Raw genomic sequence first — 27,500 nt, forward strand, 5'->3', positions numbered from 1 at the left:
AACTTCTCTTACACTTATCTCCACTCGCTCTCCTCCTACCCAATCCCCATGCCCCCACACACTGATCTCCCCCCCCCCTCTTTTCACCCTCGTGTACTGGACACTTAACCTAAGGGTGAAAGGGAGGGAAAAAAATGTATTTCAATCGTAAAAATGCAGTGGAATATCTGATGCAGTTTTCTTTTTTTTTTTCTCTCCAGTCCTTTCACTTTCATTACAGCGCCGGATGTATGAATATACTTTTGGAATTAGGGCGCTGACCTCCTCATGCTTCTGGTCCTTTTTTTTTTTTTTTAAGCTAACTCTCGTGCGCATGCGTGTATGAATATTTCACGGACCGTTGTCATATATGAATCGAAAAGGGGGTCACCTGCGTAGGTAGGTCCCATCATGATTATATTAAAGTTTTGTTGTCACGGGGGAAGGACACTTATTACTTGTTTACATACGAAGTTGGAGGGCGTTTTGCTTGATTAAAAAAATGGGGAGTCCATTTTCATAAGGGTGTCACGAGGGCTTTCATATGTGGCAATAGTCAGTGCAAGCAGTGCAGCAGTCTCTCTCTCTCTCTCTCTCTCTCTCTCTCTCTCTCTCTCTCTCTCTCTCTCTCTCTCTCTCTCTCTCTCCTACTGGAACTCATATCGAAGCGAATTTGAACTATGATCATATTCTCTCTCTCTCTCTCTCTCTCTCTCTCTCTCTCTCTCCTGTATTCAGATTCATAACTCTTGTCAAGTGGTAGTGCTTTCTCTCTCTCTCTCTCTCTCTCTCTCTCTCTCTCTCTCTCTCTCTCTCTCTCTCTCTCTCTCTCTCTCTCTCTCTTACTGAAACTCATAACGAATTTAATTGAACTTTGATCTCTCTCTCTCTCTCTCTCTCTCTCTCTCTCTCTCTCTCTCTCTCTCTCTCTCTCTCTCTCTCTCTCTCCGAACTCGAAGGGAACTATATTCGTCTTATGATCCCAATTTTGAAAACTAGGTAAGTTTTACCCAAGCGAAGTGGGATGTGGATAATAGTGTAGAATAATGCGTAAAGTTCTCCCGTCTTGACTTATTCTCTCTCTCTCTCTCTCTCTCTCTCTCTCTCTCTCTCTCTCTCTCTCTCTCTCTCTCTCTCTCTCTCTCTCTCTCTGTCGTTTGTTCGTTGCCCTTCGATTAAGTAACTGTTGGGAGATTTTCTTTCTTGCCCTAAATAAGCGGTTAAGTGGCAACATGCTATTGAGGGTTAGGTTATATATTTTATCTATATATTTACTGGAACCTCATGTATATGTATATATGTATTTATATGTATTGTATATATATATATATATATATATATATATATATATATATATATATATATATATATATATATATATATATATATATATATATATATAATATACATACATATATATGTATATACACATATATGCACGAAGTTTTGTCACATGTACACACGTGACTTGTTTATTACTCACATGTATTAAGCTGCAACACTTAACAGCGAACTTCCTATACCTTGGGCGTAGGATACACCCAGGGTGTATGTTATCCCCAAGGTGTAATGAATTCCATATTAAGGATGTATTTATGGCTTATGATTTGGGTACATATATATATGTGTGTGTGTGTAAATTTGTATGTACACATAGTAAAATTACTGTCACTTCAGTAAAGAATGACAAATGAAATGTGTGATGAGAGAGAGAGAGAGAGAGAGAGAGAGAGAGAGAGAGAGAGAGAGAGAGAGAGAGAGAGGTGGAATGTGTATATATATATATATATAAATTAGTATGAACACAGTAAAATTACTCATTTCAGTAAAGAATGACAAATGATATTTTCGTATGAGAGAGAGAGAGAGAGAGAGAGAGAGAGAGGTGGAAAGCCATTGGACATACTATGCCGGTGGAAAGTAATTATTACTAGCATATCAGTGATACCAGTGAAAGAGAGAGAGAGAGTTTAACATGTGATCTGGACAAAATATTTTATAAAACCATCCGGTTTAATAGCAAAATGTTTCATCTGGTACATGAATATTTTATAAGCCATCCGGTGTAACATGCAAAAAAACCGTCTCTAAAAACGATTCAGAATCACAATCAGGTTTCAGCGAACCTCTGACATTTAACATTAAATTGTTATCATGGCATCTAACCACTTATATCGCGAATTATATACATACATATTATATGTATATATATATATAATATATATATATATTATATGTGTGTATATATATCAAATATAAGGAGCCATATAAAAACGCCAAAATGTAGAAAGTAAAGTAAATGCTATATTTCTACATTTTTCCGTATTTATGGGCTCCTTATATTTGATGGAATTCTGTTTGAACAGAAAATATTTCGCAGTCATATATATATATATATATATATATATATATATATATATATATATATATATATATAGAGAGAGAGAGAGAGAGAGAAGAGAGAAGAGAGTGTTTCTACAAATTTCGATAAAGCACAACATATATTATCATTAAACCGAAGACTATCAGTATGCAATCATAACTTAAACGTCTCATTCAATATTTTTTTTCTGCGTTATTGTCGTCAGGATTTGTAGCTTACAGACCTCTTGCTTGTATAAATAGACTATTTTTTATCCAATGGACGTAAAAACATCCAGCTTATTGTGCTGAGTAAAGCCACTCTTATCTTCGGCCTCAGCGCCGCCGCCGTCGAAGCTAAATGAATTCTAACAATCACCGTTGCGACGGCTCCTCATGCTTGATTGAACCGCCTTTCCAAGCGCTGTATTTTACCTGTTCAGTTATGTCAGGCTGATATTTCACCCAATTAACGCTTGCCAGAAAAACAGACTGACCTGCGATCGGGAAACTTCATCAAGAATTAAAACTCGAGGTTCAGAGGGCATTGCATTGCGATCCCTTTCTTTCATGCAGAAGCTGGAATCGAAATGGTTGGCTGTCGTTCTGACGTGAGGATTTGCGCTGCAATCATTCTCGCTTGTATTTGAGCGTGTGTGTGTGTTTGTGTGTGTTTGTGTGTGTATGTGTGTATGTTCGTGTTTACGCAGAGAACCAAGTGGCTGTAACCTATTGCGCATTTCATACTTTGGCCAGAAGACAAGACGAAGCTTGGGGGAGAAACGTTGCGCTGAACAGTATTCAATTATTCGATGCTCTCTCTCTCTCTCTCTCTCTCTCTCTCTCTCTCTCTCTCTCTCTCTCTCTCTCTCTCTCTCTCTCTCTCTCTCTATCATAATAATCTGTCTCACTGCCCCCATGAAGCAGTGATGAAATGTGATTTTTACCAGTAGTATTATCGGTGGAAAACTTCAGTTCCTTCCTGGTGTTCACTTTTAGAAAGATTTCTAAAGCTATCTGCGTAAATTTGCTAGTGTATGTGTGTATGTGCTTGTGTCTGTCACAGAGAAAGAGAGAGAGACATGTAACCACCTGCTATGTATGTGCTTGTGTCTGTCAGAGAGAGAGAGAGAGAGAGATGTAGGCACCTGCTACTCTGCATCAAAGGGAAAATGGCATCAGATCTTCCTAGGGGTAATAATGAAATAATACCAGCACCAAAGGAGTCTAAACTGACTGTGTTATTGTGAAGCTAAGGGCGAGACTCCGCCTCAGTTGGCGTGGGACCCTCGCCCTTATGGACGGAAACTTTCATTATGTGTAGGGATGGGATGTTGCCTTTTTTTTTTTTTAGCGGAGGGGGTTAGGTGAGGGGAAACAATTTTTCCCCCTAGATTGAGATCGGGTATCGAAGGGGAAATGTCGCAGCATTTGAAAACGTGTATTTTATGTGTGTAGGATTGTGTAGGATGGACAAAATGATAACCGTACATACACACACACACACACACATATATATATATATTTATATATATCTGTATATATATATGTGTGTGTGTGTGGGCGCGCGCGCGTGCAAATGATTTTTATCACCCGCGTAAAAGTGTACTGACATGCATAGTCACCTACTGGAATACGAAAGGTTTTAAATATGCATTGTGCTGAAAACTCTTTGACACTGTTTGATCTCCTGAAAAGTATATTTAATATTAATGAATATCGTTATTCAAAAGAATGTCAAATGTTTGATGTCCTTGGACCTAGAATTGAATTTGCGTTCCAGTGTTAACTTTAATTTTTGGAGCCCTAAGCCCGATGTCCCTCCACAAACTTTGGAAAACAAGACTTTTTGACTTCGTATAAATTAGAGAAATAAAAACTTCATAAGAAAAACTTCCGAATTCCAATTGGGAAATACCTCAAACTTTTGTATGTGACCATATCCCCCGGGCCAGGCTGTGGGGTGGGGGTGGGGGCGAAGGGGGGCCCATTGACGAAGGGAGGAGAAAAGAGGTGGTCTGCAACTTTCTTTTTTTTTTGTAGGCTTTCAAAATTTAAGAGAACTATTTCCTTCTAAAAAAAAAAAGTACTATTCTTCAGCAGCACTGAAGAGTGATTGGTATAACATTATAAAATAATTAAGGACTTTCCAACCAAAGAGTAAGACAGACACCAAAAAACTTTCGATATCCTTCTGGGTCCCTCGCTGCCTCTTGATAGATAAATGACATATTATTTTGATAAATGACGGGAGGGGAAAACCCCGGGTATAATTGGTCAAGACAGTTTTGTTCTCCTCTTTTTCCAAAGTTAAGGGCCCTCTGAGGATTTTGGGCCTTCTCGGGCGACCGAGATTCGATCAAATTTTTAAAAATCGGCTCCGCTGCTTCAGTAACATTTGTCCACGTAAAGCCAAATTACTAATAGATAAAAGCGATTCTTCTTCTTCTTCTTCTTCTTCTTCTTCTTCTTCTTCTTCTTCTTCTTCTTCTTCTTCTTCTTCTTCTTCTTTACTTCCTTTCGATATATGCTTCTTCTGGCCCCAGGCGAATGAGGATCTGAGGGAGAGACAAAAAAACCTATGATAGAGTTAGATGCGTTGGGCAGAGAGAGAGAGAGAGAGAGAGAGAGAGAGAGAGTGATATAGTTAGATGAGAGAGAGAGAGAGAGAGAGAGAGAGAGAGGTGAAGAACGACCGAGAAGTTAAGGTTTGTGAAGAGAAGGGAAGACGAGGATTTTTTCAGGAAAAGAAATGGACTTTGAATTGAAACGCAACTTGTGACGGAACTCTGAAAAGGGATAAAAATGGTATATTACTAAAGAAATCCATTGGGAGGAAAGTCGGAGCTTTTAGAGAGAAAAGAATCGCGCACATAGGGGATGCTGATAATGGATCGACTTCAGATAAGAGATGGCAGTTCCTGATATTTCCCTTCATTTTTATAGAAAATATTTTATTATTTTAAATATTTTATCGTTTTAAATTTTTTATTTGTTCCCAAATGAAAATATCATCCCGGCGATACGTTATTTTTTCCTCAGACTGAAAATAATAATAATGATAAAAAAAGATATATCATTGCATGGCCGTCGGGCTGGTAGACCCTCATACGCTCATTTTTAATACGTCAGCTGGCCCCTAGTGGGTGATCCATCTGTTATAATTGGGGACACATGGGGCTCTGTGTTCCTACCAAAACCTTCGCTCACAAACCCTACTCTCCTCTCCCACCTCCTCTTCCCTGCACAACCCCTACCCCAGTTTTAAGTCCCGTGAGAGTGAAGTGTGGTCCATAATTTTGTCGATGTAGTTTGGCTTATATATATATATATATATATATATATATATATATATATATATATATATATATATATATATATATATATATATATATATATATATATATATATGTATATATATATATAATATATATACATATATACCTATATATATATATATATATATATATATATATATATATATATATATATATATATATATATATATATATATATATATATATATATATATATATATATATATATATATATATATATATATATACTATATATATACACATATATAATATATATAGATATTATCCTGTTGGGTCATAGCTTGCTGTTTTATCCAATTCCCAGAATACTTATCCTTTCTTAAGTGAATTAATTTCTCCTTTCCTAGCTCTTTAGCTTGTGAGTCAGTCATAACACCTTCAGATTACTTATCAGCCTACAAACACTAGAAACCCGTAATCTACTGTACAGTATATTATAAGGAAGGCGAGACGGATCTCGCGAAACTCTACGGTCGCTGTGTGCCAGATTTCATTACGTGCCTTCCTTTCCGCTGATAATTTTCTTGACCGAATAATTTGCCTTTTCCTCCGGCATTTTTGGGCAAGCGGGAATAATTTCCATTTGAATATGTTACTCCTGAAGTGGAATGTCGATATTGGATTTCAATATGATATATGAAAATACCAACGGTGAATGCTCAGGTTGGAAACGATGTTTTTTTTTTTTTTTTTTAGCTTCCTGTTACTGGTCTCTAGCAATAGGGCACAAAGATATTTGCGATCTTGCATTTATTTTTATTTATTTTTTTCCGTTTCTTCCTGTTGATTTTGGACAGGAAATAGTGTTCCCGTCAAATACATGTTATGTTTGCATCCGTTTCCTTCTACTAATTCTTCAGCATTGGTTGTAATATAAATACTGATGCTCGTTGTAATTATGGTTTTTCAGAGTATTTAGCCTTCAAACAACTCAGGTGTTCGCTTTCGGTCTGTTGCGTATGTAGCCAGTGTCAGGCGTCCTAATAATCACATAGATTAAGTATTAATGTAAGCAGTAAAACTTACATGACTTGAAACTTTGAAATTAGGAAAATGCGAAGGTTAGTTAACTTTGAATAACAATTTTGAAATGATAGATATTATTGATATGAAGCACTGAGTTTTGAAGCGATAAATAAATCTCGATGAACATGAAATTCCTTTCAGAAATAGATGAAAAGTACGTAAGTTGCAAGTCATTATCCAAAAGCTTAAATATTCTGCTCATAATCAAAACATTCCGAAACAATCCATGAACAAGTAAAAGTAAATAAAGAAAAATTTTCTTAGGCCATAAAGGCAGGGAAATAGTAAGGAATCCCCGGTTAAAAAGTCGCCAGTCCCTAAGACTTCGGCAAGAGCAAAAAAAAAAAAAAAAAGAGTTGGGGTAATATTTCATGAGATTCCATCTTCCTTTCACTCAGCGTCGGCGGTTGCAAGTTGGGCTGAAGAGGCCTCTCCTCTCCCAATTAGGGTAACTTTGACTATCATCGCCCGTTAAAAACTCCTCCCCCCCCCTTCACCCAAATGCCTCACCTTCTCCCTCCTCCTCCTCTTCCCCCTCCTCTTCCCCCTCCTCCTCCACCTCCTCCTCATCCACTTCCTCCTCCTCTTCCCTCCCTCCACCTCCTCTTCTTCCTCCCTCCCTCCCTCCATTTCCTCTTCTCCTCCTCCTCCTCCTCCTCCTCCTCCTCCTCCTCCTCCTCCTCCTCCTCCTCCTCCTCCTCCTCCTCCTCCTCCTCCTCCTCAAACTTTTCCCTTTGGTTAGAGTTTACCGAGTTTTCTTCTATTACAAAATGGTCTCTCTCGTCAAATGGAAATAGAACTCACTCTTCCTCTAACCCCGCCCCCCTCTACTCCACTCCCTTCCACAGCCCTCTACCCATTTATTAGTGGTATATTTTCAATTCCCCTCCTTTTTTTTTCCCTCGGTTTAATTAACGTTATTATAATCTTGTAATCAGAAGTTTCTCCTTGGTTTTGGTGATGACGTCACGCTGAGATGCCACGAATTCTATTTCACTAGTTTTTAATTTATTTCTACTTTTTTATCTTTGTTAGTTATATTGTTCGTAAGGTTTTTTTCCCCCGTGATTTGTGGTAATCACCCATTGTCGAATTCTTATATCTGAATATCCCCATGGTTTCGACAATTTCCATAATTGTATATTCTGATTATTACCGTAATTTCCCCTGGCTGAATAATCGTATAATTTTAATACTTCCTTGATATACAATTTAAAATTACTAGTTTTTCCATGAATTTGATGATTAGTGTGACTTTATTTACATTGAACGAATATTAAATTTTGCTTTATTTTTTATTATTTTCCTGACTGAATATTTATTCTTTTATTATTTTCCTAACTGAATATTTATTTTTTATTATTTTCCTGACTGAATATTTATTTTTTATTATTTTCCTGACTGAATATTTCTTTGATGCTGAGATTTTCAGTAAATGAATAATAATGGGATTTTGAAAATCCCCATTTTTCCTTGATTTTCATAACTCAATACACTCCATAATAGAAATTTTCATAACTTTTATTGTCTGCATTAGAGAATATTCAGATTATTTTCTTTAGAATTCCCTTAACTAAATACCCTTGCTTTTGATCATTCCCAAGACTTCCCTTGACTGTCAGAATTCCCATAAAGTTCTTCCTTGGATTCTGACCATTTATGTTACTGGAAATATTGATATCTTTAATTATTTATGAGACTGGGAATTTGTATAATTTTCAAAGATATGCCGTTGTTAACTTGAACCACCAACAATTGAATTTATGTAGGGGTGTGGTTGGGCGAGTGGTTAGCAGTACTGCCAATGTCTCCTTCAGGATAATTGTCCCTACAATTGACTCTCTCTCTCTCTCTCTCTCTCTCTCTCTCTCTCTCTCTCTCTCTCTCTCTCTCTCTCTCTCTCGACGTAAATATATGGCTCCCGTATGAAACGGTCCTGGCATTGTAGAGAAATTCAATTAATATGCAAATCAAACTAATGAATTCGTAATTTTCATGGTCTTATTCCTTTTTAGATTTGGTTGGGGGGTCGGGGGGAGGATGTGGATTGTTTTTACCGTAGCATCTTTTCGGCTGAGCGAAAACTGACCGTTTTACGCGGATTTTGTAAAGACTATTTTCTCCCGGCGGGCTTGGGAAAGTGTTCGATTTGTGTTGGCGACGGTATGAAGAAAAATAAAACGTTCAGTGCTCTCTCTCTCTCTCTCTCTCTCTCTCTCATGCTTATTGTAGTTAGAAAGGGTTCCGTTTCTTGCGTAGGTACTGTTCGACGCTTGTCATCTCACTTTGAGGTAAATGGGACTTTGTCAGTATGTGTCTGAAGTATTTTCAATAACGAGAATATTATGGTATCATAGCAATATTTTGGGGAATTTTAAAACGATTATTGTGGTTATTGTTGGGATCTTGTGGAGAGTTTTAGGAAACGAAAATTGAGCCCGTGTTTTAGTTTTTAGTTTTGTAGAGAGCGAATAAAATTATTAATAGATTTAGCAGCCAAGTTTTTCGAAAAAAAAAAAGTTCATCAGTTTTTATGAGAATTGTACGGTGACTGTAATGCAAGGAAATTTTAGCGGTTGTCTGGGAAGTATTAAGAAAGTTTGAGGTGGTTTTTATTTATTATTTTTGTTGTGTTATTCTTTTATCTTCAGCGTAGCATGGAAAGGTTATTTTTTTCATTCTCATTACAATATTAAAAATAGTCATATTATTCAAAATTATTTTTTTTTTTTTGCCAATGGTGAATCTGGAAACCAGATAACGATAATAACGTAACAATAAATATTTGGAGTTTATTGAAGGAATTAATAGTAGCATATATATATATATATATATATATATATATGTGTGTGTGTGTGTGTGTGTGTGTATGTATATATATGTGTATATGTAATACATATATATATACATAGAGAGAGAGAGAGAAGAGTGAGAGCTAACGTCTTAAAAGTTGAAGGCTGTAGCTGAAAAGGACACAATTATTTCTCCCAAGTTAAATGTGTGTAATTAGGCAAACTGGGACGGACTCTCCATTGCAAATATTTCTCGGAAGTTTTTAGAAGGAAGTGGCACCCAACTTACGGCAGACTTATTTGTGAGGGGGGGGGGCCCCCTCAGGTTGGGGCTTTTTGGCAGTAAGTCTCTCTCTCTCTCTCTCTCTCTCTCTCTCTCTCTCTCTCTCTCTCTCTCTCTCTCTATATATATATATATATATATATATATATATATATATATATATATATATATATATATATATGTGTGTGTGTGTGTGTGTGTGTGTGAGAGAGAGAGAGAGAGAGAGAGAGAGAGAGAGATGGGAAAAAGGTAAAGAATTGTGTTTTTCCTTTATACTGATGAATCGCCGAATATCTTTGCCAGTCTCAGGACGAGAAAGAAAAGTAGAACGAAAGAGGTTTTGTGTTGAAATGATTGTATCTTGAGGTCTGTTCTCAGTTTCCATCAACGCTTATTCTTCTTTCTCCTTCTTTCGCAAGGCCTTTCGCAAGTCACTGTTAAATGGAGCTTAGCCCACATTTGTTATCCAGGAGTAGGACCGGCGTGAGAATGAAAACACTCGACACAGAGCTACTGGCTGGTATTCATTGACCTGAATTAGAACAGGTATGGTTTGTGAAGCTCTTGAGCGCTTGTCACCCAGCTATTCTGGTGTCAGGCTCAGTTCTTTGAGTGCTTTGTCGGGGTTCATTGTGTTTCTTGTAAGTATCGGATGAAGGAATGAGGTATGAAGTGTTCTCGGAAACTTCTTAACCCTCCTAGCACCTTATCTTGTTGCATAGCTACGGATATTGTAGGAATGCGTGTTTTCAAAAGAAGGGTTTATCAGTCTCAGTCCAGAATGCAAGCGGAGAATCGGGTGGGTTACGTCTGGGACCATTTCTTTCAAGGGGAAAAGATACGGCACAAAATGTGTATACATTTTCTTACAATAATTATAAAATTTATGTAACTACTGAAGCTTAAATATATACGTAAGTCAGTAGAAAAAGGCTTTCGTAACTTTTCAAGCAACTGTGAATACTGTATGGAGCACCATAAATTGACAAGTTTGCACTTTCTGCCGTTTCATAAAACACGTCAGATAGTGGGATGCACAAGCTTCCATTGGTGTTTTTTCTCACTCACAGTTTGGAGGATGTTTTCAACTTGTGTTTTTGTTCTATACATCGCTGAATCAATATATTTTTACACTTTGACTGACGTCGATTTTATAAATACAGATTTGTCTGGATCAGGGCAAAAGGAAAAGTATATAGGTTACGAAACTTACCGAAGACTTATCTACCTTGAATGATCAAATCTGGCACGGCTTGCGTAGGAGAGAGGGAGAAAGAGAAACGTGTTTGAGAGGGAATCTTCAACCAACCATCTCCCTTCCTCCCTCCCTCCCTCCTTCCCTCCCTCTGTTCTCTCCCTTCCTTCGTTTTCCAGTATCCCCCTGGGTTTAAGGGTTGGACTGGGTCGCTATCAAACATGAATGGAGTATTAGACAAGTCACTTAGCTGCGATCAAATATTCAGCTCTTCTACCACCGTCGCTCTCACCTCTGCCACCTGCTGCTGCCTCGCCCCTGCTTCTGCTGACGTTCTGCTGTCCCCCTTGGCTTCCCCTTGGCTTCCCCTTGCCTCTGTTTCTTCATCTTCTCCTCCCAAGGATTTCCCCTCCACTGTGTTCACCGTGCACTTCTCTCTCTCTCTCTCCCTCTCTGTATCTCTCTCTCAGGGCCGTTTTCTCTCTTGACTCAACTCTTAAAGCGCCCCGCCTTCTTCTTCTTCTTCTTCTTCTTCTTCTTCTTCTTCTTCTTCTTCTTCTTCTTCTTCCTCCCCCTCCTCCTCTTCTTCTTCTTCTTCTTCTTCTTCTCCTCCTCCTCCCCCTCCTCCTCCTCTTCTCCTTCTTCTTCTTCTTCCTCCTCCTCCCCCTCCTCCTCTTCTTCTTCTTCTTCTTCTTCTTCTTCTTCTTCTTCTTCTTCTTCGGCACTCCATTGCCACGTGCTTTTGCCCATGAGTGGTTCCAGATTTCTTACCGTTTGTTGGGCCCTAGGTTCATCTGTGTTCTCTCTCTCTCTCTCTCTCTCTCTCTCTCTCTCGTGCAGGTGCTATTGCCCAAGGTCAGCTCTGTCTATCAAATGTTAATCCGTTTATTCCTCTGCAATGCTATATTTCATATTCTCTCTCTCTCTCTCTCTCTCTCTCTCTCTCTCTCTCTCTCTCTCTCTCTCTCTCATGTAGGAGCTGTTGCTGTTGCCCAAGGTTACCTCTTTTCCTCTATCAAATGTTAATCCATTTATTCTCTCTCTCTCTCTCTCTCTCTCTCTCTCTCTCTCTCTCTCTCATGTGTAGGAGCTGTTGCTTTGCCCAAGGTAAACTCTTTTTCTCTATCAAATGATAATCCATTTATTCCTCTCTCTCTCTCTCTCTCTCTCTCTCTCTCTCTCTCTCTCTCTCTCTCTCTCTCTCTCTCTCTCTCTCAATCAGAGCCGTCGGTGGTTTGCATTCGTTCCGGGCCATGCATTGGTTGATATCTGTTTTTGTCCCCGTTATTATTCCGGGAGTGTGATGTGTTTTCTGAAACGCCGCTGACTATTTCATGAGTTGCGTCCATTTGCTTTCTTGTTACTCGGAGTTAAACCTTTTTTTTTTTTTATTTTTCTTTTTCGTCTTTGTAGGTGATTTTTCTCCCCTTTACATATTTTAATAGAGGGTGCGCTATTTTTCTTTCCCCCTTCTGACAACATTGTTTTGCCTATTTTTTTTTTTTTCAAACAATTTCGTTTTTTGAATCTTTTTGGTGTATTTTTCTTTTGGTATTCTGATTTTTGCTGTGATATTTTTTTTTATGTTTTAAAATTCATCAATTGTCGTTTCTCTTCTTCTGAAGTTCACTCGTTTTTTGAATCTTGTTGTTGTATTTTTCTTTCGGTATTCTAATCTTTGCTGTAATATTTTTTTATGTTTTAAAATTCATCAGTTGTCATTTCTCCTCTTCTGAAGTTTTTTCGATGTTACCAGCTGCATCTCAAAACATCCTTTGTGGCAAATGTGTTCTTTTTCATCGTAACAGACGTACATCTCTTTTATTTCTTAATCTAAACAGAGTGATTAATATCTGTTTTATTCCTTCATATAAACATTTGTATTTTTGCTTCCCCCCCCCCCCGCCGCCACCTAAACGTTGATATTATAATCGACGGCGAAAAGTTAAGCTTGATCAGATTCCGGAAATATTTGTTGTTCGTTTGTCTCTTGTCTTGACGTGCTCTCTCTCTCTCTCTCTCTCTCTCTCTCTCTCTCTCTCTCTCTCATTCGAGAGAGAACTCCGTTTTAACATCGTTTACCGTAGGCTTACGGAAGCCCTCCCCTTCTCTCTCTCTCTCTCTCTCTCTCTCTCTCTCTCTCTCTCTCTCTCTCTCTCTCTCTCTCTCTCGTCTAACTCATAGCAAACTGTATTTTAACTGCGATAATTCTCTCTCTCTCTCTCTCTCTCTCTCTCTCTCTCTCTCTCTCATAGCAAACTGTATTTGAACTTCGATAATTCTCTCTCTCTCTCTCTCTCTCTCTCTCTCTCTCTCTCTCTCTCTCTCTCTCTCTCTCTCTCTCTCTCTCTCTCTCTCTAAATCTCTCAGCAAACTCTCTGAACTCTCGATAAACTCTCTCTGTATTTCTCTAAATCTCTCTCTCTCTCTCTCTCTCTCTCTCTCTCTCTCTCTCTCTCTCTCTCTCTCTCTCTCACCTGTTGGTTCCAGCCGTTACCTTCGCCGACCCCCCAGCCTCCATGTGCCGTCCCCTCTTGTAAACAACAGGTGTTCATCATCTTTAGGTTAAATGGCCATATTCCCCCTCCTTTCACCGCCCCCTTCCCTGCTCCCCCTTTCCCTTCCCCTCCCCTCTGCTACCCTCATGGCCTATATCCTTCTGTTATCCCCCTATTTTTTTCCCCCTCTTGTAATTTTGCAATCTCGTTTTCTAGAGGTTTCTTTGATACTTGGTTCTGTTCGGCCTCTGCTCGTTTCCCGATTCCCGTTTTCTATAAATACCTTTAGTTTGTCTTCAAATCTCCCCTTTAACCAGCAAAACACCTCCTACCTGTTCTTCCCTGCACCCCTCTCTCTCTCTCTCTCTCTCTCTCTCTCTCTCTCTCTCTCTCTCTCTCTCTCTCTCTCTCTCTCTCTCCCTCCTCCTCCTCCTCCTCCCCTCTGTTTCTCCCTCCATCTCTCTCTCTCTCTCTCTCTCTCTCTCCCCTATATCCTTGCTCTCCACATGTCAACTTCTCCCTCCCTCATTCCCCCTTCATTCCCTCCCTCCGATTCTCCCCCTTGACATCTCTTCCTCCACCAACAGCAGCGTTGGGTTGGCCTCGGAAGGGGCGCCTCCCTCAGTCTGGGGAGGTCCGCTTCACAGAGAAGGTGTGCGAGATAGGACTAGGCAAAAGGTCGAAGAGAGGAGTGACGTGCGTGTGTTTGTACGTGTTGTCCAACACTAATCTCTCTCCCTTGTACAATAGTCGCCGCAGCATCATCTGTCGATATTCTGAAGAGAGAGAGAGAGGGAGAGAGAGAGAGAGAGAGAGAGGGAGAGAGATATCAGAGGGAAAAAGTACAGGTACATCATCTCCATTTGATTCGAAACCACCTCAAGTGTAGTTTGTTTCAGGTGATCGCTGTTGCAAAACATGAACGCTCTTGCTGGTCAAACTTCTGTCTTGCCTTCCCCATGTGTTGATTCTCCTCCCCCTTCCCCCAACCCCCCGCCCCCACACACCTTTTGCACACGCCCACATCCACGCCCACACCCACACACACCCATTCTCAGCCCCCCCCCACTTTTCCGCCCAAGCAACTCCGCCCCATAATGACATTCAAAGCAATGGATACGCTGGAAGATGAAACAAATACATGTGGGTTGTGGGCGGCTTAAAGAGGGAGTGCTCCGCCACTCGGCAGCTACTACATACCCTCCCCTACCCCCACCCCATAACCCTCCCCGACCCTTCGACGTCGCTGTATGCAGAAACTTCAACTTAACACAATTATGGCCACCGCTCGCAGCTGAAAGAGAGAGAGAGAGAGAGACGGACAGGAGGCCTACAGAACAACCGACGCAGGAAGAGGAAGGAATTGAGAGAAGAAAATCAAATTTCTCTCCCGTCCAAGACGAAAACAAAGTGAATTTTACGTTGAAATCCCGACCTCGCGCCATTTTGGAAATCTGTGTTTAAGAGCTGTCCAATCAGTGCAGCTGACCGCGTGAGAGAGAGAGAGAGAGAGAGAGAGAGAGGATAACAGTATAGAGTGAGTGGATGTCACCTAACTCCTTCTTCCTTCTGTTATTTTGTCGAAAACAAAAACCCCTTTTGCTGTTGGGAAATAACCGTCGCTTAGGTTAAGTTGGGGGAGAGTGACTTTACGTGGCTAACTTATGTAGCGTTAAGTTGGGAGCCACAGGGCTGGTTTCGAACGGGTCAGTGATGACGAGGACTTCAAGTTTGCTTCGAAGTCATCAGCTCTGCCGCCTGCTTGATTATCTTTCGGTGACGCCTCCACAATCAGTCACCGTCACCTTGATTATGTCCTGAGTGGTTCCAGCGTCACGTGGCATCTTCATCATCACGATAATCTTCTCTGGTACCATCGTCGTCATCGTCATTCATCATCAACATCATCGTCAGTGGTGCCAGCAATATCAGTCATCATCGTAATTCTCATCTTCGTCATCACCACGATCATCTTCTCTGGTACCATCGTCATCACCAGCATCATCAGCTTCAGTGGTGCCAGCAACATCAGTCATCATCGTCATCATTATATCATCGTTCTCATCTTTGTCATCATCACGATCATCTTCAGTGGCTTTAACTTTCACATAAGTTTATCACCGTCATCATTCTGGCTATCCTCATTGTTACCATCATCATCATCATCATCATCATCAGCCTTCATTATCACCTTCCTATCGTCATCATTACCACCATCATACTTTTACCACCGTCATCACCCCGACTATCCCCAGTGTTGCCACCATCATCGTCATCATCATCAGCCTTCATTATCACCTCCCTATCGTCATCATTACCACCACCACCCATCATCATCATCTGGTACAATTTCTCCCTCGCCCTTGAGTCACACTTTCCCCCCAATGTGCCTTCGCGACGCTGGTTCCTGAACGGCATGGCAACTTTAAAGACTCCTTTTTGGTGACTGAACACTTTACATGTCGTAATGTTGCGATGACGAAAGGACCAACTTGAGCTGAGGACGAATTCGAAAAGTGTTGGGATACGGATGTTTACGTCTTGGGGGAATTGTTGATGCTTTTTGTTTCTTCACGGTTTATCGTAGTTGCTCGGAATTGTCAGTTAGGTTTCGAATAGGGGGAAGGAATTAGAAGTCTACTGTAATTGTTTATGTGCAGTTACTCGGAATTGTCAGTTAGGTTTCGAATAGGGGAGGGAGTTAGTAGTCTTTAATTGTTTATTTTAGGTTCGATATCTTGTTCGAAATTGACATAAAACATCCAAGAACGATGAATGGCTTTCAAATAGTCTGAAACAGCGAGGACACGTGGAAGATCAGTCAGCTGTGCAGTGCTGTGAATAATTGTGCTTCGTCAGATTTTACAAATAACGGAAAACGTATGTAGCCTATTTACATGGCTTATAAGTTGTCCTTATACGCTACCCGTCTGAACTTCGTGGACTTAGTAACCAACTACCTTTTCGCTACCCGTCTGAACTTCGTGAATATAGTAACCAACTGCCTTTTCGCTACCCGCCTGAACTTCGTGAATATAGTAACCAACTGCCTTTTCGCTACCCGTCTGAACTTCGTGAATATAGTAACCAACTGCCTTTTTGCAGTATTCATCAGATGAAGAAAATGAAAGCCTGAAAATATTCAACACGTGGTCGCTGAATTCGTGTATATAAATTTGCACGTGTGTGTGTACGTGTGTGTATGTATCCGGGGGTGTGTTTGCATGTGAGGATGAAAGGCTAAGACGTTGCTTATCACCCTGTTTCTTGGAAGCAGGCTTCAATTATGCCGTTGCCATATATAGCTGCGTCGTCGGTGGAGCGGTGGAAGGAAGCTAGTCTCGAAGGCCCGAGTGCAACAGTTGTTCCCACGACGTGACCGTCCCATGTTCTGTTCGTGCTGAGGTTGTACGGGGTTTGTGTGTTTGTTGGAGGCAAACTTTGTTTCTTGCTTGTGTGAAGTCCGCCATGTCCAGAAGTGATGTCCATCGTTTTCTCTTTGTTTTTTTTTATATATATATTTTGTGGCAGTAATCATAATTATCTCAAGTATTTTCATTTGCTCGACGGAATTCGTTTTGGAAGTTAATTATTCATTTGGGAGTTATTGGAATGCATTTGTGATTGTTAACTCATTTGTAAATTATTAGTTTAAATAATGTTTCCGTAATTGATGACTTCGCTTTACGGTGATTATAATCTTATTTATTTAGTGTTTGGCGGATGTCATATTAGTTACCTGATGAACAATTACCGTATTTTTTTAGTATTTAGGTCACATTTTAGCAACCTTTGGTGGGTTCATCATTGTAATTTTTTTACTCTTATTTTTTTAAATTATAAATTTTTTACACATTTTTATTGTAATTTTTTTACACTACAATTATTTTTTTAATTGTAATTTTTGACACTACAATTCTCTTTTTAAATTATAATTTTTTGACACTACAATTATTTATTTTAAATTGTAATTTTTTGACACTACAATAATTTTTATATGTAATTTTTTACACGACAATTATTTTTTTTAATTTTGCAATTATTTTTTAATTGTTTTAGTGATACAAATTTTTTGTAATTTTTACACCAATTTTTTTATTGTAATTTTTTGACATTACAGTTATTTTTATGTGTAATATTTTTTACGCTACGATTTTTTTTAAATCAATTGCAGCTTAATCCATCGTGGATACTGGTTTCAATGGAATTTTATAATCTGTGAAGGCGTATATTACTTTAAAATGCCAAGTAGGGCAGAAATTATATTACTCTGGCGCATGTAGTTTTTCAGTTAACGATAGACTACAAGAATTCTCTCTCTCTCTCTCTCTCTCTCTCTCTCTCTCTCTCTCTCTCTCTCTCTCTCTCTCTCTCTCTCTGTGTTTATTCGTGCGTCGTTTTGACATTTTTGCTGCCTGTGCATTATTTATAAATTTTAGGTCGTTTTGACATTTTTGCATTGCCGTGTGCATTATAATTTTGATAAATTTTAGGTTCAAGTTGAGCATCATTAGATTTTGAAGGCAATTGCAAGCATACGGGGAACGTTTATCTGAATTATTCCATTTGATCATTTTCTCACCAAGAGATGATTACCAATATCGCGGATGGAAACTGTGGTACACATGACATTGTATACATTAATAGTGAACATTTAACGATGATAATATTTAGGATGATATTTTCACACAAAAAGTGGCAACCACTACAGTATTTAGAAGACTTAAGTGATGATAGAATTCATATAAAATAGAATTATCATTTATTTGATGAAATTTGCAACGTTAAGCTGATTTTGGTAAAAAAAAAAATAGTTTTACCACCTACCAATCAAGCCGAGATTTTTCTCTTCTCTTTCTGAACAAGTGCATACACACCTAAATTTTATATTTATATATATATATATATATAATATATATACAGTATATATATATATATATATATATATATATGTATGTATATATATATGTATGTATGTATATACAGTATACACATATACGTGTGTGTGTGCGTGCATGTGTTTGTAGTATATAAAACCACATGATTTTGATGATTACACAATCGTTTACAGAAATATTGTCGCAAAATAAAGGGAGATTATGAGCAAGTAAAATGCTGTGGCTCTTCAAATATCTTGTCGTTATAATGTCACTAATTCTACCTTAGATCTTGACCAGACTTCTCAAAATCTTGAGTATTTACAGATATCGTCCTAAGAGTTGTTTTTCCTATTATAAAATTGTTTTCTCAGAGCGTTAAATAATTCTCAAAGCTTCGTGTTTAATAGAAACGTTTGAAGTTTGCGAAAGCGTTTTAAATGCTAACAAAAATTTTATTTTGAAACTTAAGAAGTAACGTATAATAAATTAAGAGTAAAAATATATATATATTATATATATTTATATACAAATCTGTGTGTACAAATACATACACATATGTACAGTATATATATTTTTAAAGCTTGAGTAATAGATCAAAGTGCCTATAGTCTTCAGGGAGTAGATTCTATGTACTTCCCTTGCGGAAGCTGGAAAAGTTCGAAGGTGGAACGAACCTTTCCTGCTTCTTAGGCCAAGATGAAGTACGCAGCGAAACCCTGTGATAATCCGATGGGAATTGATTTTCAAAGAAGAGAGAACTAAAGCCATTGTTTTTGTTTATTTTCATTTTGTCAATCATCTCTCTCTCTCTCTCTCTCTCTCTCTCTCTCTCTCTCTATATATATATATATATATATATATATATATATATATATATATATAGAGAGAGAGAGAGAGAGAGAGAGAGAGAGAGAGAGAGAGTCTTTAAACAATCCTCACTTGATAATTGTGTTCACTTGCCTAACGTAAATGTTCATCCGTCTTTCTCTCTGAAGAAGTTTATCTTGAAAGAGAAACAACCAAAATAACTCTGTTCGATTACTGAAATCTCTCTCTCTCTCTCTCTCTCTCTCTCTCTCTCTCTCTCTCTCTCTCTCTCTCTCTCTCTCTCTCTCTCCGTGAAAGGGTTTGATTTGAAAAAAGGATTCAGTCACCAATAATTCCGTTCAGCCATATGACGTAAATCTTGGATCTCTCTCTCTCTCTCTTTCTCTCTTTCTGTCCCCCTTTCTCTCTCTCTCTCTCTCTCTCTCTCTCTCTCTCTCTCTCTCTCTCTCTCTCAATATAGACAATGGGTCTGAAGCAACAATAACCTCCCCTCAAGAGCCGCGACTAGCGGTGCTTTGCCCACAGACTACGACGACACTGCAACAGGTGCGGGAGGCTTCTCTACCCGCCTCGGCTCCCTCCCTTCTCTTCCCCCTCCTCCCCCTCCAGCTCCCCCTCCCCAGAACCATTGCTTACTATCCCTTCCCCCCCTCTCTCTCTCTCTCTCTCTCTCTCTCTCTCTCTCTCTCTCTCTCTATGGCATGGCTGCGTTTGTTTCCGTCCAGTTTCTTCAGTCCTTACGGGAAATATTACGCCGTTGATTCAGTGGGTCGAGCTGATCGATCGATCTGGAAATGATCGACAAATGAGACTTGTTACTACAGTCAGGATTTCTTATGGGGTTGTTAGGGGGGGGGAAGAGGGGAGAGGGAAGAAGTGATTAGATTTCTCTCGCCAGCTCGCTCGCGCGCTCGCCAGACCTCCCTGGAACTTCCTCTGCTGAGGAGTTCTCTGCGTTAACATGGAAACTTGCATATTGCCGCCGAGTGCGGAATCGGATTGTGTGTGTGTGTGGGGGTGGGGTTTCTGGTGGGGGCAGGGGGGGGGGAAGGGAAGAGAAGCAGTTTCGGAGGAGAGAGCCTTTGAAAGCTGTTACTTGGCTTTGAAACATCTTCTCCTGTCTGTTTGTCAGAGATAAGAGAAAAGTTTGATAGGAGATAAGAAATATCAACGTTTTGGCTGTTGTGTGATTTATGATGAGCGAGAGAGAGAGAGAGAGAGAGAGAGAGAGAGAGAGAGAGAGATGTAACAGGTAATAATTAATTAGTGGGGGAGAATGGGGCATGAAGGGAGAGGAAAGAGGTGTGGAGGTGATGGTTGTTGTGGGATGATAGGAATGGGAGGAGGAGGGGGAGGGGAATGGGATTGTTGGTTGGAGAAAGAGGAGGAGGAGGAGGGGAGGGGAGGAGGAGAGGTTAGAGAGAGAGAGAGAGAGGGGTAGTAGAGGCACAGTTGTTGGGGGAAGGATAGGATGGGGAGACGCTGCTGGCGTCGGACATGTATCTGATATTGATTTATTGGTTGGCTGTGTGTGTACGTGTGTGCTCTCCTCCCTCTGTCCACATGCACTTACACACACACACACACACACACACACACAGACAACAGACAATATATATATATATATATATATATATATATATATATATATATATATATATATATATATATATATGTATATATATATATATATATATATATATATATATATATATATATATATATATATATATATATATATATATATATATATATATATATATATATATATATATATATATATATATATATATATATACATACATATATATATATAAAGCAAGAATAAAGTCTTCTCTTTACTCTGTTTCTCTCGTCATTTTTATTCATTGTCGACAATTCGTTTCGTCATTTGTACCATCCATCTCTCTCTCTCTCTCTCCGCAACTATGACCTTTTCATCAGTGATTTTCACCTTTTTCACGTCACGGCTTCGTCACACCGAGAATGCTCGATTGTCAGACACCAATAGATTACACAGTCATCGAAAAACTTACGCCATTTTTTTTTTAGGTGACAATAGATCTCGCAACGCCAGCTTACAGTATTCGGTCAAGCAGCCGGGAAGCATTGGAAAATATTTTCTTTATTTTTTTTTTTTTTTGTGGGGGGGGGCGGTTGTGGGGAGGGTGGCGAACTGTGGGTTCGGGGTATGGTTTGTTATTCTTGGAGTGGTTTCCTATCTTTGTTCGCTCGATGGAATTTCCGTTTTATTTTTATTTTATTTTATTTTATTTTATTTTCATTTTACCTTTCGTGGCTTTTCTTGTCTTTTATTGTCTTTTATTTTCCCCGTTGCGAACGTTTTTTTTTTATAGATTTACAGTTTTGGAGAACTTCGGGTTTTTGTTCCACCTTTTACTTTTTTTTTTAAGAAAACAAATAACTATCAAATATTTTTATAGCCAGGTTTTTTATTTATCGTAATACTTTCATGACGCTAGTATGCTGTAATTTATTATTTTACTTCCGATTTACGGCATATTATTTTTTTATATTTATTTACTGGTTTTCTTTTGGTAAGAACAGAGCGGCTGTTACTCTCTTTTATTTCCTTTTCATGTATTTATATTATGCCTTCATTGCACTGCTTTTGTTTTTATTCACAGTGAAAGGAGAACGAGCTGATGAATTATTTTATTCATTTTGCCCTTTCGGCCAAGCCACGTCCGGTATTATCTATATAAATTCTGATTTGCTAAATTAAAATGAACGACGTATTTACTGCAATACCTAAATGATTGCGGCGTTTGTCGATAAAATTACAGAAGTAAAAACTACGATTTTATTTTAGTGGGGATTCCATGTCATCCTGAGGTTTAGAGTTACGATAACACGGTAAAAGTTAGTATTGGCTTAATGTACTGTTTATTCATTGATTGCAATTGCAGCACTGGCATTATGTTCAAACGCTGGCCTCTCGATTAAGTCGAAGAGAATTTACTTTTGTTAATACCCGGTTGACTACGATCATTTGAGATGTTCTCATTTTTCTGATGTAGTTATGTTTAAGTTTTTATATGTTTGAAGGGCTGTATGCATCGTTCATTGTCCAGAAAAGTTGTTGCGTTGTCAAAACTGGTTCTTCGTTGTTGCGTTGTCAAAACTAGTTCTTCGTTGTTGCGTTGTTGAAACTGGTTCTTAGTTGTTGCGTTGTCAAAACTGGTTCTTCGTTGTTGCATTGTTAAAACTGGTTCTTCGTTATTGCGTTGTCAAAACTAGTTCTTCGTTGTTTCATTTTTAAGACTGCTTCTTCGTTGTTGTGTTGTCAAAACTAGTTCTTCGTTGTTGCATTGTCAAAACTGGTTCTTCGTTGTTGCGTTGTTAAAACTGGTTCTTCGTTGTTTTGTTGTCAAAAGTGGTTCTTCGTTCTTGCGTTGTCAAAACTGGTTCTTCGTTGTTGCGTTGTCAAAACTGTTTTTTCGCTGTTGCATTGTTAAAACTGGTTCTTCGTTGTTTTGTTGTCAAAAGTGGTTCTTCGTTGTTGCGTTGTCAAAACTGATTCTTGGTTCTTTGTTGTTTTTTTGCGTTGCATTGTTAAAACTGGTTCTTCGTTGTTTTGTTGTCAAAAGTGGTTCTTCGTTGTTGCGTTGTCAAAACTGATTCTTCGCTGTTGCTTTGTCAAAACTGTTTTTTTCGCTGTTGCATTGTTAAAACTGGTTCTTCGTTGTTGCATTGTCAAAACTACTTCTTCTTTGTTGCGTTGTCAAAACTAGTTCTTCTTTGTTGCCTTGTCAAAACTAGTTCTTCATTGTTGCGCTTTTAAAACTGGGTCTTCGTTCAGACTAAACTGCTCCCAATAACTTTTAACATCATTAAAAAATCAAATTATGGGGATGTAAAGGAATGGCAGGGGGTCCCGTTCACCCCAAAAGCAAGGGCTATAAAACTGCCCATTCTGTATTGATACCTAATGAGGTTTGTCCTTGAAACTTGCAGAGCAATTGATGTGTATTTTATAGCCCACTTTCTAAGATCGATGAAGTATGCAATTGCATGGATACATTTTGTTTCGTAATAATAATAATAATAATAATAATAATAATAATAATAATAAAAAGTTTAAATTGAAAATGCGTTCTGGTTTTCTATTATTACCATTACCCAGAAATTGTTTACAGTAATGTTAGTTTTCAGTGAGGAATTAAAATCTCAAGACTGTGTGCTTGTAATGTAATACGAAATTCGCAGTTAGAAGTCATACAGTTTTGAGACTCCTGGAAACCCTTTATTATTATTATTATTGTTATTGTTATTATTATTATTATTATTATTATTATTATTATTATTATTATTATTATTATTAATGATGATGATGATAATATTATTTGATATCATCACAATCTCGTGATCTTAAATGGAAAAATTAAGTCCGCAATAGTATGTATAGTATTGCTATATACATACATACGCATGCGTATTGCAATACATACATACATACTGCTGCGGACTTCATTTCTTCATTGATGAAAATATTGTAGATGCGCTGTAGTCATTTTTGTTATTTAGAAGATACAGGTAAACCCTCCTAATTATAAACCATTGGTCCTGCTCTTAAAATTGAAGAAATATTGTATCTGCCCTAGCTCTCTCTCTCTCTCTCTCTCTCTCTCTCTCTCTCTCTCTCTCTCTCTCTCTCTCTCTCTCACCTCATCTGGTGCCATGTCTCTACTTAAGGTTCTTTGCAGCGTGCCTTCGGCCCCTAGCTGCAACCCCTTTCGTTCCTTTTACTGTACCTCCTTTCATATTCTCTTTCTTCCATCGTACTTTCAGCCTTCTCCTAATAATTGATTCATATTGCAACTACGAAGATTTCCTCCTGTTACACCTTTCAAACCTTTTACTACCAATTTCCGTTTCATCGCTGAATGACCTCATAGGTCCCAGTGCTTGGCCTTTGGCCTAAATTCTATATTCAGTTCTCTCTCTCTCTCTCTCTCTCTCTCTCTCTTTCTCTCTCTCTCTCTCTCTCTCTCATCGTCTGTCAAGTTTTATACAGTTTTAATCATAATGATTCCGTTGCTTTTATTTTGAAGGTATTTCCACAGTCGACTCAGCCATTTTGGATTGCATAATCTTATTGTCATTTTTCATGTCGGCTTCATTTTTGGTTGATGTGGAATATCAACGTCAACGCTTTTAAGAATTACAGAATAAAATGCACTGTTTTACTGCTGTTAAAAATTCTAGGATATGAGGAGTAATTTAGGTAATAGAAATTTTTTTATGGATTCAACAGTTGGATCAAAATAATCATATTTCATAATATTCATACGTTTGTAGGTGATTCTATTTTAGGCAAAAGAGGGATAACATTAAGGCTTCAGTATATCACGTAGGTTACAAGAGGTAATATTATAATATTCTTGATTTCAAAGAGAAAGTGGTGACATTTTATATTTATTAGGTTTGATGGTGATGTTTTAAGAGAAACTTCAAATTTCAAATTTGTTTTCATATCTTTTTGTACCTTTCACTATTGAAGTCAGTATTCATAAACCTAAGAGTATATTAGGTTTGAGTGGTAACATCAATTGGTAAACAATTCAAATGAACTGTCCCATCTGTAGGTCTTTAATATTAATTATGTTTAGTTTGTAAGATTATTGAATCATTTGATATATCCATTGTTTAATCAAGAAATATTACATTGAAAATATATTAAATGTCCATGTCATGTCTTTTGGCTCCAATTGTTATTCCCTATTCCCCCATTTTTATCAAGTCCAGGCTTCTATTACTTATGTCATAATGATTATTATATATTTATTATATATCACATGGTTGCGATATCATTACTTATAGAGTGGCGTTATGGGTCGAGCGTACACAGGCGTACAAACGGAGGATTTCTTGTTTATTCCCTTTTTGAAAAATTCTCTTTTTCCTTTTGTTAAGGAAAATATTAATTTTTTAAATTTTTTGTTTTGTGTATTAGCATCTTGAAGTCTTGTTTCTATTTTAATTCCTTTAATACATTATGGAATTTTTATTAAAATGCATAAAAAGTTGAATGTTCAACAATGTTATGGCTTCCGTTGACAGTCCTTCAGTAAAAACTCTCTGAAGTACGCCTGTGATTATGTAATATTTCTTTCATTCCATCAGACCCATTCAGAGAAATCCACCTGAATTTTATTTGGCTTTCATCATTAGTTAACTAGATTGTTCAGTGAATTTTGATTTTCATGCCTATTTACAATGCTTGTGTCCTGCGGCACGATTGAATTCATCTGTACTATTGTCTCAAAAACACTTGGGACCACAGCTGATGGAATGAGCGGGAAATAAAACGTGACGTCACTCATTGTACAGCCAATCACAGTTTTAGAATGATCCTTCCCTCTACCAATGAGGCAGCAGCTCTGCGGGTCTAAGGTGTGACAATAAGATCTCCACAAGTAGTATTATTGCATCTCCAGGCAGGTAAATTTTTTCTGGGCCAATTTTCAATTTCTGTGTCGCCTTGCATTTTTTTGTCTGTGGCTAAGCTTAATGTATTTACTTTACAATACCCCCTATATTGTTTATTGAAGTATTTCCACACATTCTAGAGATCCGTAGCTGTTTAGTATCAATATCATCATCGCTGACCTGTTCAGAACACGTTTTTGTACTGAGTTGTTCAGAAATGTTAGAATAACAACTGCACATTTTTAGCAATTCTGTTCGTGATTTTGAGGTAACTTTCATTTGCTGTTTATTTGAGATTTTTGTGAGTTTAGTAGCGATGTTCCTCGACTGTTTTTTGAACAGACGCGAAATTGGAACAGGTTTTTTTACTTTAGTTTTCTACTTGATAGAGAAAAAAACCGAGTATGCTTAACGTAAAAAAAAAAAGAGAAGAAAAAATCCTTTTATCAACCCCACGTTATGTATTAAGTAAAGAAAAAAAAAGCGCATGTTACCTGAACATACTTTATCTCTCTCAGTTTACGTATTTTTCGCGTCTCGAATTTTTATTTTTTTTTTAATCAAAATCCATTCGAGACACCGACTTGAGTTTTTTGGAAGCACTCTTGTTTCTCTTTTTAGAAGACGACGTTGTCTGAACAGGTTGGCGAGATGGTTCCAACATTGCAACTGTGTGGCGTGGTGGTGTAGTGGAATTTTGACCTATCGATGTTGTATCATTTCGTGGTTTGTGGAAATGTTCACCAATCTGTATTCCAAGATTTAGACAACCACATATTTTTTTTTTTTTGTTCGTTTTTTTTTTATATGCCGAGACTTTGGAAATGTTAATAGTTCAGTAAAATATCAGAATTAAAGATCTCTCCATTTTCAATTAAAAATCAGCGAGATTCAATTTTTTCTAAATCAGCGAGATTCAATTTTTTTTTAAGCGGCTGAACTTACCCGCATTCGCTTTACATTGTAAAGTAAAAAAGATTTATAAAGTAAAGAAGTCGATTGTGAGGTAATTAACGATTTTAATCTGGATTAGATTTTTAGAGTCGTTTCTCGCGCGGAGTTACAGTAAAGATTAAGAAAAAGAATAATGCTCATGTAACGAATAATCAGTAAATATTCAGAGACTGAAGGTTTTGTTAACATACTTAAGATTACTTGAGATATTAAGACACTCATTAGCCTTGAAGTGACAGTTATTAGAAAAAGTGTTTGCAGTGAAACCGTGTGTGTATGTGTGTGTGTGTGAAGTGTGTTTGTGTAAGGTAGCGTGCTTGAATGTACTTACGTGTGAATGTCTGTATGCAAGCGTGCATTTCATTGTATGAAAGAGTGTAATCGTCGTAAGGGATGGAGACATACCGTTGATTTTTAAAATGAAAAATAGAAAATGAAAGTGTAATCGCCTTAAGGAACGGAGATATATAGCGTTAGATTTTTAAAAAGAAAAATAGAAAATGAAAGCGTGTAATCGTCATAGGGACGGAGTTGTATACCGTTAGATTTTTAAAAAGAAAAAAAAAAGGAAAAATAAGCCAAAAAATTTAGATTTTTAAAAAGAAAATGAAAGCGTGTAGATCGTCATAAGGGACGGAGATATATGCCGTTAGATTTTTAAAAAGAAAAAAAGGAAAAAATCATAAAAAAAAAAATTGTTAAAATGCAGCAAAGCCAGCAGGTCGAAGGAGTGACATTGCTAGTAAACATCGCGCTGCAGACAATTGCTTCGACCAATGTTGACGCGTCTACGTAACTGCGTTCGGCGCCTATGATCACATTATAGTCCCCCTCCGATCCACCTGCGACCACCAATTCATCCCCCACCCACCCCCTCCCCTCACTCAAAACCCCCTTTCGCTTTTCCCTCCCT

At 38.0% G+C, this 27,500-nt stretch overlaps 1 protein-coding gene across 27 annotated transcripts in view; it reads left to right on the top strand.

Moving 5' to 3' along the window:
• Positions 1 to 27,500, top strand: part of bru3 (bruno 3) — a 905,487-nt gene that overhangs the window by 713,082 nt on the left and 164,905 nt on the right. Inside the window, exon 1 of one of the 27 annotated variants that reach the window (XM_067116894.1) lies at positions 14,102 to 14,320. The exons of 25 other annotated variants lie outside the window; for them this stretch is intronic. The gene's annotated coding sequence lies outside the window, so the exon portion shown is untranslated. Of the gene's footprint in view, positions 1 to 14,101; positions 14,321 to 27,500 lie in introns of those variants that run through there. One more of the 27 variants, XM_067116909.1, reaches the window with a different exon arrangement.

Source organism: Macrobrachium rosenbergii, chromosome 14 (genome assembly GCF_040412425.1).
Source record: "Macrobrachium rosenbergii isolate ZJJX-2024 chromosome 14, ASM4041242v1, whole genome shotgun sequence".
Taxonomy (NCBI): Eukaryota; Metazoa; Arthropoda; class Malacostraca; order Decapoda; family Palaemonidae; genus Macrobrachium; species Macrobrachium rosenbergii.